This window comes from Alexandromys fortis, unplaced genomic scaffold (assembly GCF_014885135.2).
Source record: "Alexandromys fortis isolate MF-2015 unplaced genomic scaffold, M_Fortis_MF-2015_v1.1 scaffold_113, whole genome shotgun sequence".
NCBI lineage: Eukaryota > Metazoa > Chordata > Mammalia > Rodentia > Cricetidae > Alexandromys > Alexandromys fortis.
Genome location: NW_026067988.1, coordinates 489,871 through 496,705, shown reverse-complemented (window position 1 = coordinate 496,705; position 6,835 = coordinate 489,871).

The following is a 6,835-nucleotide window of genomic DNA, read 5'->3' as shown; positions in this document are numbered from 1 at the left end:
AGGAGGGTGAGGTGGGATGGAGATGTTCTGTGGAGTTGCGTAGCTTTCATGGCACGCAGAGGTCATAATGCAGCTATCAGAATCTATTTTTCTCCTACCATGTGGGTGATAAGAGATTAACTCAGGTCTTCTTGCTTGATAGTACATGGCTTTACTTGCTGAGCTATCTCTTGCTGATCCCTGAAATAACACCTTTGAAATCTACTTATGGTAATATTAAAAAAGCATAACATATGGGAATTTGCTTAGGAATTAATTATTTTTATCCATTTATTTGATTTGTGTAGAGTTTTTTACATTAGATCTTAGACATTTGTCCCATTATTTCTAATGCCCTAATTTTAACTATCCTAGAATATTTCACCAATTACTGAAAAGACATTTCTCCTATTTTTGATTTTTCCTAAAAAGCTTCTTACAATCCTTCTAAATAATTGTATCTATGTGGTGTTCTTTTTTTTTTTTCCATAGAAGTTTAATTCAACCTTCTCTTCATGTTTAGGTAGTCTTAGAGCAAATATCTCAAAATCACTGTCCAACAGTGGTATGATATTTTGCTGACATAACATCACTGGTCTTAGGATTCATTTGCCACGTGTGTTCTTTTCACACTGTTCTAGTAATGCCTGTACTTATACTAACACATCGTGTTGCACTTCTAATTAAACTTACATATGTCCTCCCCATGAAAACCTGACAACTTACTTCTAAGCATTTCTGATCTTCCAGCTTTTTCATTGTATTGCCTAAAGGTACAAGCATAAAAATACACTTCATATTTTCTCTGATGTAACTTGTACACTGTCACAAACAGATTTCATTCGCCCCTACCTACATTTGCTTTTGATTTAATAAAACTATGACTCCCTTCTCATTAAATTATAGCCATGGTAAGATACAAAAATAAATGAACATGTGTAGTAAAAACAAACTCTGTTAATATTTATTCTGTATTATTTTGATGCAGTATAGTAATTTGATAGTATTTATGCTGCATATAATAAAATTATTCCCTAAGGATAAATGTACAGAAATATTTTGGAATAAACAGATTGCTATCATTTTGCTTGAAATTGAATGTTTTTGTCTATGAACTAATATGTGTAGACCATATTTATTTTAAAGTAATATTTTTAAATTAATATTTATATTGTTTAATGAAATAAGTAAATTCCTGATATATAGCCCAATTAATGGATTTAATCTTGTAACAAAAAATATTAAATGTATTTTTGAATACAGCATTGTCTTTTATCCTTAGATTCCAATAAATCAGTGAATTTTGTGAAGCGGCTCTAATAAGACATATAGCCTATTGTTGTAAAAATCTTGACTAGCTAATATACTGTAATTGGATATTAAAAGTCAAAATAGATTAAAAACCACACACTTCTGGTGATTCAAAATTATATCTAAGTGGTGTGAATGAGTAATAACTTCATTATGAATCAAACATACTTCAAACATCGAACACTTCCCTAGTCTGTATGTTCTAAAATAGAGGTAAATTTTAGTCTTAAATCCCAAGGCATTCAAACTGCCTTTTATAGAAGAACACTTACAATAAAAATACTTCTTAATTCTAGTAAAAAATATGAACTCCTTTATTACTTTCTCAAAGAGAGTTTTCAGGAAGGTGTTTCTATTAATTCTGGAACTAGAAGCCTAAAGATATTATTACAAAATACAAAGCAATAGAATAATGCAATGCATTGTTTTGACTAACTGAAAATATAGGCTATTACATTGAGTGGTTAATTTAATTTTTTCCCTTATGAACTTTTTAAATTTAAAAATTTACATGCAAAGATCATAGAATTATTAGAAGATATAGTTAGACATTTAACAAACAAGTTGGAAGACTTGAGGTTGTGTCTTGGATACTGATAACATTCAGTGGCAACTCTAGTTTTTATTATTAACCTGTATGTACTTATTTTAGACACACAGGTGAACAGTCATACACAGACACAAAAACATTATATATTTTCTTGTATATTTTTATTCTTACATAGTTCTGAGACTAAAACTTATAAATTCAAAAACAGTCTAGTTTTTTTTTAGGAGAGATAGATGATTATATTTTAATTGTAATGATATAAATATGCATATCTAGATTCATCTAGTTATTCACATTGAAATTTATTGGTTTTATGAATTAATTAAACTTCAATAACACTATTTAAAATAAAGGACAAACCATACCCAGAAAGAAGATGACATGAGGATGCAAGAAGAACTGGACATCCAGGTTTTAAAAAGAGACACCTCAGAAGAAAACCACCTGAGAGTCTACTGTACTTCATTTTCTAGATTGTAGACCTACTCTGGAATAAATTTCTGCCATAGCCATACAGTCTGTTTCTTTCTTATAGGAGGACTAAAAACAATTAACAAAATACCCAACTATTGATGTTTCCATTCTCTTTTCTTTTGTAATTGAAATTTTTTTCTTTTATAATATATCCTAGCTACCTTTCATTTCGTCACTCTTTATTCCTTCTAGTTTGTCTCCACCTCCAAGTCCAACTAGTCCATGCATTTTCTGTCTCTCATTTAAAAAAAAAAAAACAGACTCATAAAAGATAATAACAAAATTGGGTACTGTGGGGAATTCCAGTAAACTCTACTGCCAATATATAAGTAAACTTGTTACATCGTGACTTATGTATACAGAGCTGATTCAAAATTCTTTTTTTAAGTTCTCTTTTTGTTGTTGTTTGTTTGTTTTGTTAACAGGGTTTCTCTGTGTAACTTTCCTGGCTATCCTGGAACTTGCTCTGCAGACCAGGATAGCCTACACCTAATTCTGCCTCCTGAGTGCTGGGATTAAAGGCATGTGTCATCACCACCTGGTCAAAAATCCTTAAATCTGACGCCAATCTAGTTTATCTTAGATGCTTAAGTACAGTACAGTTTTGGGAAAAAAAGTTTCCTGGTAGCAATGATCTCAACCGCATGCGCATGCTTAAGGCACGACTTCATCAGTAACTTTGTAAAGCACACGCGACACCTATCACGAAACTGGACTCTATAGTTTCAGAACCTAGGATCTGGTGTGCTCTCTCAATAGGACACCACAGAATTGACCAGGATACAAAGTACAAGTGCAATCTCCCCAGGAATGGGTTCAACTGACTGAGATGCAAAGGTAAAGACAAAGTCTGGGGAGGGAAAGTCTGGGATAAACATTCTGGGCAATTTTGTTGAGGACGGGGCCCTACATATAGCAAAGGTCACCATTTAATAACAACATCCACTCCCATTCTTCATGGTGGATGAACGGTATGCACATCCTTTCCTTTGAAAACATAAGTCTGTATGCTTAATATTCTCAGTGTTCCTAGTGACTGTCTGTGAGCACAAGGACATTGTGCCCTTTACAGTAACACAATGAATTATTATAAAATGAAGCAGAAACTAATCCCTCAGAATAGAAAAAAAAAAAACAAACAAAAAACAAAAAACAAGCAAAAGAAGAGCCTAAGGCACACAGACAAGGAAATTTTAAAGATTCTATTGAGTAAATTATCTCTTGGCCAACTACTGCTGGGAACACAGACTATCCTAAGAGTGATTTGGTACCCCAATGAGACTCTCTTGGAGAAAATTAAATTTTCATTAGTAAACCATTCTCTGTTGTAGAGGTTCTGGGTAAGGAATGGGGACTTGTGTTAGATTTCTCCTTTCAGTACTGTATACCTCTGTGGTCCAGATCTTTTCAGACCCTGTCTATGTTGCTTCAGTCTCTGGGAATTAATATAAACTTTGATTTTGTTGATTTGGAGAGCTTTATTTCTGACATGTGAGAGGTGTGATGATTTGAATAGGAAGGTCCCACATAGTGGCAAAGATTTGAGTGCTTGGTCAGCGGGGAGTGGCACTATTAGAAGGTGTGTTCTTATTGGGAGAAGTATGCCACTCAGGGTGGGCTCTGAGGTTTAAAACAGGCCCATCTGTCTAGTTCTCTCTCTCTCTCTCTCTCTCTCTCTCTCTCTCTCTCTCTCTCTCTCTCTCTCTCTCTGGATTCAGATGTGGAACGTCCAGCTCTTCTCTACCACACTGTCTCCATGCTCAACCCCATGCTTCCTGCCATGCTGATAATGGCTTAAAATTCTGAAACCCTAAATAAATGCTTTCCTTTACAAGAGTTGTTGTAGTCACGGTCTCTCTTCACACTAATAGAACACTAGTTAAGATAGGTTGGTAGGTCTACCTGTTAATCATTATTTCCTTTAATTATCAGATCCCTCAATTGTTCTAATCAACAGAATTCAAAGATCTTGACAGTTTAGTTGAATGTCTCCTTCACAAGCATCATAAATGCCAGTACAGACTACAGGTGATTGGACTTAGTATATTTTCTTGCAGGAAAAAATTTCATCAGAAAAGGAGTTAGAACTGATCGCCAATTCAAATGTTAAAGAAAGTGTGAGCTACGCCCAGCAACTGAACAGTATCTGTGTATTCATTGATCGACATGAAATTTAGATGAGGTCATTCTCATTTGAGAAAAAGAGAAGCAATTTCCAATTATACATTTTCCACTAACTTGTAGGAAACTTTTTTTTGCTTGTTTGTTTCTGTTTTGAAAATGTGTGTTAGTAAATGGAAAGAAGCAATTTTTACATCCAAATGAGATGCAAAATCCAGTCTGGTATCTGCGGCATTTACATGAATCCTTATTAAAATTTATGGAAGCTATATACATGACAACTCAACAATAAATTGAATTCACATGTGAACTGTGTCTTTCAAGTACGATTGAATGCAATTTTATAGTTTCTCCCTCCCTGACCCTGTATCAAAGATCAGCCCGAATCATTTGTGAAGTATCCCAGAAGTGTAAATGGAGACAGATTCTCAGTGCTTTACTCAGAACAGAGACCAACATCTATAATTAAATTATGGATTATGATAACTTTGTTACCCGTCAACTTGGCATTAAGCAGTGTGAATCACCGCGGGAGGTCTCTGTCAGCTTGCACTCCTGGGATGAGTATTCAGATGAGACCATTAGAACTGAAAATGAAAGCTGACTTCCAGATCTCTGCCAAGGAGAAAATGTCCTTCTGCGTTGCTTAAATGAGACAAGAAGACCCAGAATAGGAAATTATATTTTCTAACTTTCTTGATGAGTACTAAGAAATAGGAAATAGTTTAATATCTAAATGTGAAATGTCTTATAATACTAGACATGGCCAAGGTTAAGGTTTCTCCTGAAGAATACAATACTCGATGAGGGGGAGAATAGGTTTTCTCAGATCTTGCCAGTAAAACATGTTTACAATACCTAAAAAAAATTAAAACACACACAAACACACACAGATCTCTCAGCCAACTGCTGGTTTATTTAGTTCGTTAAACCTTTACTAGTCTATATACTATGGTTTAGATTTTAAATGCCCTCAACCCAAAAACCCATGTATAAATGTCATGGCATCCTCCTTGTTACTAACAGGAAGTAGTAGAGCCTTTAAGAGGTTAAGGCACTATAGGAGGTCTTCAACTCATTGGAGAGATGTTCTGGGTGCTTGAAAGTATAATGGGACCTAGCAAGTTCATCTCTTTGCTTCCTGGCCAGAGCTGAGGGGTGTCCCTCTATAACCCACTCTTAGCCTGATATACTGAATGGCTCAGGCTCAAGTGAAATAAGCCCAAATAATTATCACTTGAACTCTATAAAACTGAGACACAATACAAACATTTATTTTTTACAGGAAGAATTCTTATAAATTTTTCTACATTGATGAAAAGCTGGTCAACACCAATATGTTAGCAAATCATGGACTTTTTTATAATCATAAGCATATCAAATGCAAACTATTTCTTGAAACTTCTGCTGGCAGATGTATTTATCTCAATATTTAACTTTAGATAATAATTTCTTGACATTAAATAAGACAGTCTGAGAAGTGTTTTATTCTTTCTATATGACTTCTATCTATCTACCTACTATCTATCTATTTATCATCTATCTATATCTATATATCTGTATGCATGTACATACATATATAGTTATATATATAACTATAGTTATATATGTAGCTTTATATATAATTTGCTATGTAAGTAGCATATAGTATATTCATATATAGTTATATATTATTAATATATTTTTATATATAACACATACAATTGTATATGTCTGATTTACATATAGCTATTTATGTGTGTTTATATGTCTAATGTAGTTATATATACATATATACATTATATAAATATATGGCTTCTAAGTTACTTTTTGGCTGAATTTAGTAATTGCTGCAATTTTAAGGATAAAAAGTAGAAATGAGGAAACTTAGACTAGAAACAAACACTATTAAAAAGCTATTTAAGTAAGTTGGTCTAAAGACTACTCACAATATCTATGTAGTATTGACTTAGAACTGATATTTAGATGCTAAATTGTTGCGGGAGGTCTTTCCGCCCCTCCAACCAATAGCTGCTGTGATACCAGCCCATTGGGGCGTGGTCTCACTCCCTTTAAAAAAGCGGCTATTTCCTCTGCTCACTCTCTTCTCTTACGGCTCCGCTGGAGACGAGACTCCCTTCCTGGTTGTGCAGATGGCTGTTGTCTGGGATTGTGATCTGTAAGTTTTTCCCCTTTAAATAAATAACACCCTATTAATCATAACTCCAAACTGGTGTTGCCTTGTTCGTGACTTACGCCTTCATCTGGCGCCCAACGTGGGGCTTTTAGGACCTCTCCTTTCCCCGCTCGAGTTCGGCTTGGCACGAGCCCTCCCTTCCTTAGCTGCGGCCTGTGCCTTGCGGCGGGCGGCTGTGTGGCCTGTGCCTTGCAGCAGGCGGCTGTGTGGCCTGTGCCTTGCGG